We start from the raw sequence: 12316 nt of genomic DNA, 5'->3' as shown, positions 1-12316 counted from the left end.
CGATGTGGGGCTTGATCCCATAATGCAGGGATCACGCCCTGAGCCGCAGGCAGACGCTTAAGGACTGTGCCACCCAGGCGCCCCTCCCCACTGGGCACTCTGGTGAGTGCAGCTGTTGAACAAGTCCAACAGAGATGTGATGAGCAGGGGTAGAGGCCAAATAACACAGAACGTGGCCATTTTATTTCTCTTCCAGAGTTCAGGAAATAGCAGTCAATAAGAGGCAGGAAGGGCCAGAGGATTTATTAATAAACACGGGAGTAGTGGAAAGGGCAGAACAAGTCCTTTCCATGGCTTTGGCTGTCCTTATTCTGCCCCGTAGTAAATAAACAAAGAAGGACAGGACTGTGGCAAATAAACCCTATCAGGATTCTAGCAAACACCTAAAGTTTTCTCATGTCTAACTCAACTACCAGTTTAAGGGGGGGCAAAAAAAGATTGCCTTTAACTTTTCATACTCGAGCTACTACTAGGAGTTCTAGCAACCACGTTCAAACTGCAGAAGGAAGCAACTTCAGGAACTGTATTCTTGTTATTTTCTTGTTTTGTTTTAAGTTTTTATGTTAATTCTCATTAGCATCCATTGTTATGTTTACTGTCTTGTTTTTGAGATATAACTGATACATAACTTTGTATAAATTTAAGATGTACAGTGCGTTGAGTTGTTACATTTGTATATTGTAGTGTGATTGTCACCATAGCTTTAGTTCACACCGCTGTCACATCAGATAATTGTCTATTTCGTTTTGTGGTGAGGACACTTAAGATCTAATCTCTTAGCAGCTAAGTACACGATTCGGTATTGTTGACTATCATTATGCTGCGGTACATTGGGTCTCCAGAACTTACTCATCTTCTAGTTGCAGGTTGGTGCCTTTTAATACTCCCCAATTCTTTCATTTTTAAGATCAGAAAAAGCCCATCTCTTAGACTACTGGGCCTACATTCTCCAGTGAATTATTTTGGATAGTTTGCCCATAACCTTTCTAAGAAATAAAAATTAAAATAGCAAGCTGTAGGTACTGGTATATGCATGCTAGTCTGAAGTTAACTATTGTTTTTACTTTCTTTTTTATATTTGAGCTTATTTGAGATCTGTGAAACATTCAAGTGACTATATGCCACGTATGTATAGTTTCAAGGAGAATACCAAAATTGGCAAATAACCAAGGCCCCCTTTAAAAGGACCTTCCCAGGCCACCTGGATGGCTCCGTTGGTTAAGCATCTGCCTTCTGCTCTCCAGAGTCCTGGGATCGAGTCCCAAATCAGGCTCCCTGCTCAGTGGGGAGCCTGCTTCTCCCTCTCACTCTGCCCATCGCTCCCCCTGCTTGTGCTCTCTCTCTCTATATATATATCAAATATATAAATAACAGTAACGACAACAAAATTAAAAGGACCCTTCCAATCAATTGCAGTTCTTGTTCGTCCCTCCTTCATAGCATCCCTCTCTTATCGACTCCAGCCGGAATTTTTGATAGAATTTTTTTGTTCCTTATCTGTTTAGCTCTATCATATATGTATGTATAAGAAATAAGTATGTAGGGGCGCCTGGGTGGCTCAGTCATTAAGCGTCTGCCTTCGGCTCAGGGCGTGATCCCAGAGTCCTGGGATCGAGCCCCACATCAGGCTCCTCTGCTGGGAGCCTGCTTCTTCCTCTCCCACTCCCCCTGCTTGTGTTCCCTCTCTCGCTGGCTGTCTCTCTCTCTCTGTCAAATAAATAAATAAAATCTTAAAAAAAAAAAAAAGAAAGAGGTATGTAATTTTGACTTGCTGACTTTTTTATTAGTGGAATTGCAGTGTATTCCTGTGACACCTTGTCTTTTGAATTCAATATTATTTATTTTTAAAATTCAGTCATATCAATGACAACAGTGGCATTTCTCCATTATCACTATTTTATGGTGTTCCAGTGTATGAATTATTGTAGCCACAATTTATTGATATATACTAGGGTATATTTGTCTTGTTTCCATTTTTATTATTTTTTTCCTTTTTTGCTATGGCAAATGAGAATACTAGAATAGAATCACTGGATCATAGGGAATGCTTGTCTCCCTTTCTTAGAGAATGCCAAATTGTTTTCTGAAATAATGGTACAGATTTATGCTCTAGCTGTCAAGGTATGAGTCCCCCCCCCCCCCATTGTTTCACACGTGCCAACATGTGACAACAAATGGTATTGTCAGAGTTTTTGATTTGTGCTCACCTGGTAGAGATTTGGTGGTATCTTGATGTGGTTTTACTTTGTATTTCCCTGAAAACTGTATGAGGTGGTAAAGGTGAAGTTTCCAGCTATAGCTAATTTCAAAGGGAAAACAGACAATTTAACTAACTAAAATAAAAACAAGGTAACAAACAGCAACAACACACAAAACATGAGCAGTCAAAGAACATTCTCTAAATGATCGTTTTTGAGGCAGCAAATAATTCCCTCTTTTCATTTTAATCTGTGCTCCGTCGTCATGTTTAAGGAGATTAGCACATTAAAAACACAGAAAGCTTAGGAACACTGACCCAGCAGTATGAAAGGGATGGCTTTGGAGGAGGTAGGGAGCACTCTCCTGACCTGCTGCTATTTTCCTTTTGTTACCATAGATGTGGGAGAGAGGCTGAGAATTAAGGAAATTTTCTAAGTGTTAGAAGGTTACAAATCTGCTCGCATTACTCACTGGGTGTGCAGTGACCTGCTAAGCCTTTACCTTGTACATAAATGATCCGATCTTTCTCTTGATTCTCCTCCTACCAAGTTCTTGAATTGCACACATCAACAACAAAAATCTGAAAACTCCTTAGACCGATCTAGTAGCCTCCGCTCCTGTGTCATTACCACCATGCCGTATGGAAACTGGCTGGATGAAAAGCTTCTTCGTCCTAGAAGTTCTCTTTCTTCTAGAGCTTCTCGTTAAGGGACAAGTGTGCTCCTGGCCCAGAATTCTTGAATTTTTCTACTCTGGTTGAGTTTTCTTATATTCTCTCCCACTTCGTGGTTTGGGCTCCTGAAAGCCTCAGGTGCGAGGCTGATAGTGAACACCATGCACCAGCGTGTCCTGCCCGGTGTTCAAATATTGGAGAGCTCCCATGCTGGTGGGTCACAGCCACTTGCTGGAGAAGCTGCGTGGCCTTCACAACAGGAGGTCTCCACCCTTTTCTGGCACTGGGGGCTTATGTCTGTTTTGAACAGTTTTGATACCAGTTGTTAAATGCTTTGAATATTGTGGGGTGTGTGTGTGGGGGGGGGGGTTGTTGTTGGAGGTAGAATAAGGAAGAGAAGGGAGGCAATGAGCTTTGCTCATCACCATCTCACTCCCCTTGTTTCTTATATCCCCACAAAATTCAGAGCAGAACAACTTTAATACATACATGTATGTATATATGTATATATTTGCATATGCACATATATGTATATATTTACATACATAATTCATACATATATACGTGTGTAAGTGTGTGTGTGTGTATTTTTTTTTTTTTTTAATTTCCTTCCCATCTTTCCAGGACTCACCACTGTTTCCTACGGCTAGAATAAGTAGATCTCTGGCTTTTTCATCCTTACTTTTTCCCAGTGCCAACCTCATGACCAGGTTTTCAAGGTTGGTGGAACGATGGGGAAGAAACCCAACCTACCACTGTGCTAAGTATAATGAATGAAATTGGAGGTATTTCAAAAATATATTATCCACACATGCAAAGAACACATAATGATCTTACGTAGATTAGCATGAATGAAAATGTAAAACCACAACAGAGGTTGCGAAAAACAAACAACCCCCCCCAAACACATAACAAAATAACCTACATTAACAATGCCTCTGGTGTCATTCATGGTCTTCAATGAAAGATTTTCTTTAACCAATAATTCACCTTTTCTTTTTCAGTCAAATTTATTTACCTATACACCCAGGTGATTCTTTACTTCTTTACTTTTGGGCTCAGATATTAGAAGGCCATGTCCAAATTTTATTTTCCTTTTTGGGGGGGATTTTTTCAAATAGTCGTGTGTAAAAGTTATTTTCAAATGCTTCTTGCAAGGTTGACAAGAGGCCAATGTTATCTCAAAAAAAAAAATATATGTGACAAACACCATCCACCTAGTGCTAAAAATGAGAAGTTCTTTGTCACTGAAATCCCGTCTCACAGACAGGCAAAGCTGTAAATGAGAATAAAGGTTGTCAATAAAGCATATATGAAGCAACACTCTTTCTTAGTCCATTTATGTTTTTGTGAATTTTTAAATTCTTTGAAAATCTCATGATAACTACAACACTCCCTATGCAGATGAATTTCATCCTAATTAATCTGGGAGAAAAGCCTTTGGTTTTATCCCAGAATCATCACACTCTTTCTATCTGACAGATTCTTACAACAGAACATTGGAGTGATTTGGTCCGGTTCTTCTTCTTAGGTCTCCGTGGAAATTTCTTCCTTTTATAGATACCATCTGGCCTAATGAGATTCTAACAGCTTCTACGCACACTCCATCTTTCTTTGCATTTGAATTTTTTCATTGGAGTCATTGTTGGGAGTGAAATGTAAAAATAAGGGGGAAAAATTGTGTGTGTTAAATAAGCTTGGCACATTTACTCCATCATTTAAAGAAAGTAATCATGATTATTCATTTGATTTACTGAATGTAAGTGTTCAGTTTGAACGTTGTCCAAAGGATGTTGCCTTCCTTAAGAATCCAGTGATCCCTCAACTAAAATTGCAGCCACAGTCGCTGCTGCATTTAGTCTAGAAATGTATAATGGTGTGGTAGCACAAATGTGTGTGTATCCATAATGTTAACAAGAAATCTTATTAAGCAAGATTTGATTGTGTGTTCTCAGACATAACTAATCTTCTTTCCTTATCAACACATGTGAGTGGAGAAGTATGGAGGGGGTAAGAATAAATCCAGTCTTAAACTGAGACAGGGTGGCTAGAAAAACAAATGTGTAGCAATTATTCCAGGACTCACATCGTTACCTCCTCATTGACCACATGTATAAATTTGGCTCATAACAGATAATCTCTTGTTATGCAAAATTTTATATAAGATCCATACTGGGCAATGAAATGAAAAAATAACATTAAGCAGCCACTTATGTATTGACAACTTCTTTCTCACTTCCTGGGGACTCTGTACCGTGGGATAGAACCATGTACATATATGGGCAAATACTTTGGGCAGAGGTTCAGACTGTGGATCTGGGATAAGAAAGACCTAGATTTATGTTCCAACCGTTCAGTTTATCTGTGACTTAGGACACATTTCTTAAATTCCATTAGCCTATACAATGAATGGAGTAGAAGTGAGATAACGTACTACAAAATATACCTGGCACATAGGAGACAATAAACAGTAGCCAATATTAGTGTTTTTTTTTTTTTTAAGATTTATTTATTTGACAGGGAGAGAGACAGCCAGAGAAAGAGGGAACACAAGCAGGGGGAGTGGGAGAGGAAGAAGCAGGCTCCCAGCGGAGGAGCCTGATGTGGGGCTCGATCCCATAACACCAGGATCACGCCCTGAGCCGAAGGCAGACGCTTGAGGACTGAGCCACGCAGGCGCCCCTAGCCAATATTAGTTTTAATCATGTCTTTTCATTTTGTAGTTTTGTCTTTTCAAATCTAAATTGTTTACATGTGAGAAAGGAAATGACCCACAGAGTGATTTAGATAGTAACGTCCTTTGCTTAACCATTGATTTGACAAATGCTATTTTTCTACCGCGTGTCAGGGGCAGGTGGTATTAGGACTGTGTCAGTGAACAGATCAGGTAAAATCCCCTCTGTCATGGAGCTTTTGATTCCGTGATCAATAAGTAAATCACAACCTGGCAAAATGGCATTTTCATTTGAAAAAATGTTCCCCCCTACACGCAAACGTTAGTCATTTCTGAATGTTTGGAAGGGGAAACATTAAAAGTTACCTTGTCCTGAAAGGGGAAACAATACGACAGATAACCACAGAAATACATAGTGTGATAACAGATTACTATAAACAAGTATGTACTAACAAATCAGATAACTTAGGGAAAAAAAACCCAGTAATTCCTAAAAATGCACGAGTTACCACGATTGAATCACAATCTTGAATTCAAGAAATAGGAAATCTTCTTAGACCAATAATAAGAATGAAAGTTGAATTAGGAATCAAAAATCTCCCAGCATAGAAAAGCCCAAGACCACGTCGTTTCATTGGTGAATTCTATCAAATATGGAAAAAAAATTAATGACAATCTTTATCAAAATCTTACAAATAATGGGGGCGCCTGGGTGGCTCAGTCGTTAAGAGTCTGCCTTTGGCTCAGGGCGAGATCCCAGAGTCCTGGGATCGAGCCCCACATCAGGCTCCTCCGCTGGGAGCCTGCTTCTTCCTCTCCCACTCCCCCTGCCTGTGTTCCCTCTCTCGTTGGCTGTCTCTCTCTGTCAAATAAATAAATAAAATCTTAAAAAAAAAAAAACTTACAAATAATGGAAAGAGGCAACACATTCAAAATCGTTCCATAAAGCCAGTACTACCCTGATACCAAAAAGCAGGATAAAGACAATACAAAAACAAAAAAGTCTAGTTTGTTTGATTATAAGTATTGCTACTCTGACTTTCTTTCCACATCCATTTGCATGATAAATGTTTCTCCATCCCCTCATTTCTAATCTGCAGGTGTCTTTAGGTCTGAAATGAGTCTCCATAGGCAGCATACAGTTGGGCTCTGTTTCCTTCTTGTTGTTTTTTCTTAAATCCAGTCACACCCTATTCTTTTGATTGGAGCCTTTAGTACATTTACATTGAAAGTAATTGTTGATAGATATGTGTTTATTGCCATTTTATTACTTGTTTTCTCATTGTTTCTGGAGATTTTCTTTGATCCTTTCTTGTCTTTGTCACTTTAGGTTCCCTCCTTTATACTCTAAGAGTCCCCTTTAATATTTCTTGCAGAGCTGGTTTAGTGGTCATGAACTCTTTAGTTTTTGTTTGTCTGGTAGATTTATTTCCTTCTATTCTGAATGATAGCCTTGCTGGATAGAGCATTCTTGGTTGCAGAATTTTCCCATACAGTACTTTGAATATATCATACCGCTCCCTTCCATTTCTCATTGTGGTTTTTGAGTCTTCTGTCTCTTTTTTTTTTTTTTTCTTGGTTAATGTAGTTAAAGCATTGCCAATTTTGTTTATTTTTTATTTTTTTGGGAAAACTGATCATTACTTTCAATGTTCTGTTATTGTTTATTCTGGTTTCTATTTTATCTATTTCTGATTTTTCCTTGTTATTTCTTTCCTCTACTTAATTTCAGCTAAGTTTCTTTTTTGTAATTCCTTGTGGTGTAATGTTTATTTGAACTTTTTTTCTTAATACAAGCATTTATAGCATAAATTTCACTCTAACACCTACTTTTCTACATCCCATAGGTTTTGTAATATTGTGTTTTCTCTTTCTTTTGTTTTGAGACTTTTTTTGATTTGCCGTTTGATTTCTTATTTGACCCATTGCTTGAGCAATAGTGTATTGTTTAATATTTACATATTAAATATTTAATATTTACATTATAGATTTTCCAGCTATGTTTTATTGTTGATCTTCAGTTTTGTACTATTGTGGTTGGAAAATATACTTGGTAAGATTTCCAGTCTTCTTAAATTTGTAACATTTGTTGTGTGTCCATTTATGTGATTTAACCAGGGGATTCTTCTGTGTGTACTTGAAGAAAATGCGTATTCAATTTTTCTTGGATTGGATTTTTTTTATACATCTTTTAGAATCATGTACTCTGAAGTATGCTTCAAGTAAAAAATGTTTTTGTTTAAAAAAAGCAATAACTCTAACTGAGGGTACTTGTTTAAAATAAAGCATATAGGGAGGAGATGGGTGGGGGGATGGGTGAAATAGGTGAACAAGATTGAGAGGACACTTACCATGAGGAACATTGAGTAATGAGGTATAGAATTGTGGAATCACCATATTGTACCCCTGAAACTAATATAACACTGTATATTAACTATACTGGAATTAAAATTAAAAACTTAATAAAAACATAAATGTCAATTCAAAATATAGAAGAAAAGTCACTTTGTCCTTCTAAAAAAATATTTTGTTTAGATATGCACATGGAAGTAAAGTTCTTCTGATTAGGCTTGTATTTTTATTATGATATGTGAAGAAACATCCACAGCTCAAATTAACACTGGTAGAGGCTTTATCTTCAAGGGCAACTGGTGACAGGCCATTAAGGTCTACGGAGAGGTAGATGGAGGGTTGGTCTGAATGGACAATTTCCCATTTGTTGGATTGATCCTTGATTTTATCAGCAAGCTCACGTTCAAAAAATCCCATTGTGAGGTATAATAGATGACACCTGATACTAAAAATCCACATACCAGCCTGAACAGTTCAGAAATTAATGCCTCCCATAACACCAAGAGATTTGATAATGAAGCTAGCTCAATAGAGGTCAAGGGGAAATGATATTATGTGTGCTCCCCTATGAATCAATGTAATCCTATTGCTTTTCCCCAGATGTTCACTCTTGGCGTGTGCGGCTACAATGTGATCTCAATGACTTTCATAGGAATCCTACTGAACAATTCTGTACTAACTTGAGGCACTGTAAAACACTTTATGGGTGTAATGGGCATAGTTCATACATCAGATTCTGTGCCTCTTGAAATCTGATGAAATAGCCTGTGTTCCCCATCCCGTGCCCCTTAATTATACAAGGCACCCCAAGGGTGCTGAGAGTTATTAGGAGGTTTTACAGTATCGGTGTCACTTTTGGTTTCACACTTTGGCTTGCTCTAAATTTGAGCTGCCTTGCCACGTTTTGAATGTTTGTTCTGTTCTTCATTGCATTAACTAAGATGCGAGCGTTCATCCTTTCCTGTTTCTGCACCCCCTTGCCCAAATCTCACAAACCATCTGAATGTAGTGGGTTGTACTAAAGGTTTAGCAATGTGTGGGTTATGGGGTGAAAGTGAGAGCAGAAATTCACATGGTAACAATGCCAACACCATGACAATTATTTCATACATTCCTGTTCTTTAAATTCCTTTTCCCGTTCTTCCACTAAGAACATTTCATAGCAGCTGCATTTTATATCCTCAGTAATCCGCCTTGTACTGTCTCTCTTCAGGGCCCTCTTTTATATGTTCATACCCATCAGGATCCTCCAAAGAGCAAGTCTTGTTTAACACATCCGCCTCCTCAAAGGGAGTATATGGGTTTAAATAATCTTGTTTTGTTTTGACGTTGTAAAAACCCTGTGCATGCTGGAGCCTAAGGTACATGGAGAGGAAGCCAAGAGTTGATGCTGGAGAGGTAGGAAGGAACCAAACTGGTGAAGCATTAGAATGTTATCCGACGGACGGTGTGTAGTCAATGAAGAATTTTAAAGGAAGTGAAGCCATAGCTAAAATGGCGGTTTTGAAAAATCACTATTAATTTTATTGAGCTATGATTCACATACAATGAAATTCACCTATTTATTATTCAGTAGATTTTAGTATAATCATGGAGTTGTGCATCTGTCACCATAATCAATTTTAGAACATTTTCATTACTCCGTAAAGAAACCTTGGGCGCATCCTTGGCTGTCTCCTGTCAATCCCCCCATCACCCACAAACCTAGAAAACACTAATCTCTTCTTTTCCTCTACATATTTGCCTGTTTGGGACATTTAAACATAAATGGAATCACACAGTATGTATAGTTTTGTGCCTTACCATAATATTTTCAAGGTTCATTTATATTATAGTATGTGTCAGTCCTTTGTTTTAGTGTGAAATAACACTACATTTTATCAGCTCATCCCTTGATAGACGTTTGAGTTATTTCAATTTTTGGCTATTATGAATAATGTTCTCTGAACATTTGTGTACAAGTTTTGGGGTGGACATATGCTTTCATTTCTCTTAGGTACATACCTAGGCATGGAATTGCTGCATTATGCCATGAATACATTTAACAGCGTGAGGGACTGCCAGGTTGTTTTCCAAAATGACTGCACCGTTGGTCATTCCCATCAGCAGTATATGAGGGTTCCCCTTCCTCCAGTCCTTTCCGGTAGTTGTCATTAATCTTTTAGATCATACTTTTGATTTGTTTTTTTCCTAATAACTAATGGTGGGGAGCATCTTTTCATATGCTTATTAGCTTTTTAAAAAACTGGGTTATTTATCTCTTTAATTATTGAGTCATAAAAACACACATACATATATAACATACAAGTCCTTTACCAAATAAATGATTTGCAGAAAGCTTCTCCCAGCCTATAAGTGGCATGCTATAGTTTTACTAGAAGAAGTAGAGAATCTTTAAATATGTGGAAAAACACGGAAACCCACCATGGATGAAAGAAACAACATGTGAACAAATAAATTCTGGACAGAAAATACTTTATAGGGTCAGAAAGAATTTTGATTGGCTAGAACTGCACTGAGGTCTGTTTATGAATAAGTGCAGTGAGGTGAAATTTTTTAAAAAATTTGAAGTTTGACCTGAAAAAAAGTGTGCTATGCCAGACAGGTTTAGAAAAGCTGTGTTTAAAAGAGCTTGTACCTGTATTGTCTCGGTCTTTAATATACTAGTATTTTTTATGCCCCTCCAAGATTCCAGTGACTGTCGAGCTCTTGTATTTGTATTTATGACAGAAAAAAAAATGATGAAAGGAACTATTTATAAGGTCATTATTGTGAATATATCCATTATTTGGAAGAAATACATGGTGCGTGCCGAATTACATCAATCTGTTCATTTTTTTTCTTCCTCAAGACTTCATTTTAAGCCCCTCAAGCTAATTCATCAGGATATGGGAGTATACATCTGAACACTTAAATAATTCAATAACTCCAATATTTTAACTGTCTATTAAAAGCTTAGGCATTTCTTTAGAAGCTTAACCCATACTACTTTATTTGCTTCAGTTTCTCTGTTAGCTAGATAATATAGTTTCTAGACTCCAGTGATATTCATAATTTCAGTTAACAAATTCAAATTCATATGAGTAGGAGTGTTAGAGCTGGGCTTAACGCATAGAATAGTCTTTCTTCAAAAGTCATGTTCTTTATAATATAGAAAATGTTAGTTCAGATTCTATATATCGTACAGCTGTTTCTTTTTCCAGAAACCTTCTCTAATCATCCTGACTGGAAATATTTTGCTCCTTAATAAACAGATCTCCAGAGCAATTTGTTTGAGTCCTTTCCATGGCATTTAGCACTTTGTACAAGTTTTTACATTTATTGGTTTCTTAGCATTTTCGGTGGGATTTGCATTTCTCCACTGATTTTCTCTCCTTCATCTTTGGTCAGTGATAGATCTTTCACATAAAAGATGCTTACTAATATTTTTAGGATGAACCAGTACATGATCCATGGTAGTGTTTTCTAGCCTATTCCATGATGACAAACAGAAAATTATATTGGAATGTCACTTAATTTAAAATTGGGTATTTTGGGGATCAAATAATAATTTGGTAATCATTATTTAATAATTCCTGATAATAATTTAACAGACTGGATTGAAAACTTCTAAAAAGCGTAACAAATCTAAAAAATTATTAAGAAATTATCATTTCAAAACTGATGAGAGAGGGTAACTAGAAAAGTTAGTTCAACATAGATGAAAAGTTACTCATCTAGCCAAATTTGACATTTCTTTCTAAATGCCTGAAGGGCAAGAAGTCCAAGTCCTGGATGTGTTCACATTTGGAGAATTTAACAGGAAAGCCTCCTAACAAAAAACTGGTATCTCGAGTGGCTAATCCTTGAGAATGAATGAAGAGAAACCAGCTCTCACACTGATTTCAGACTTACACTGACATCGATCAGAAACTCAAAAGCGTAAATTTATTTTAAAAGTTTCAGCAGAACTGGCAGGACTCCTAGGTACCTAAAAGCAAAGAGAAATCTCTATAAAGTAATGCAGGTTTATCTTAAGCCTCAAGTTATTGCTGAAGATTCCTTGCTAGGATTATGAACACCATACAAAGACAATCAAGCATGTCAAATATAATGAAACGACAGAAAATGAAGTACTGTGTGTGAGAACTGGCAAAAACCACAGAGTAGGTAGGACATGAAATTACAGAGCTTCATACAGGGGAGTTATCAGGTATAGATCATAAAACTGCCATAATTACTCTTTTTAAAGAAATAGAAAGTAAGTTGAAAACGTGTTCCAGAAACAGGAAACTTGAAGAACTGGCAGAGAAAGTTTACAAAATAAAACTTGTAGAAATGAAGACTACGTGACGGAAGAACTAAGTGAATTGAACAGTGGATTAGAGGTGGCTGGAGAGAAAACCAGGAAAAAAAGTCAGGAAAATTATCTATATGGA

This window comes from Ursus arctos, unplaced genomic scaffold, assembly GCF_023065955.2.
Source record: "Ursus arctos isolate Adak ecotype North America unplaced genomic scaffold, UrsArc2.0 scaffold_7, whole genome shotgun sequence".
Classification (NCBI taxonomy): Eukaryota; Metazoa; Chordata; class Mammalia; order Carnivora; family Ursidae; genus Ursus; species Ursus arctos.
Note: the sequence above shows the minus strand (reverse complement) of the source record.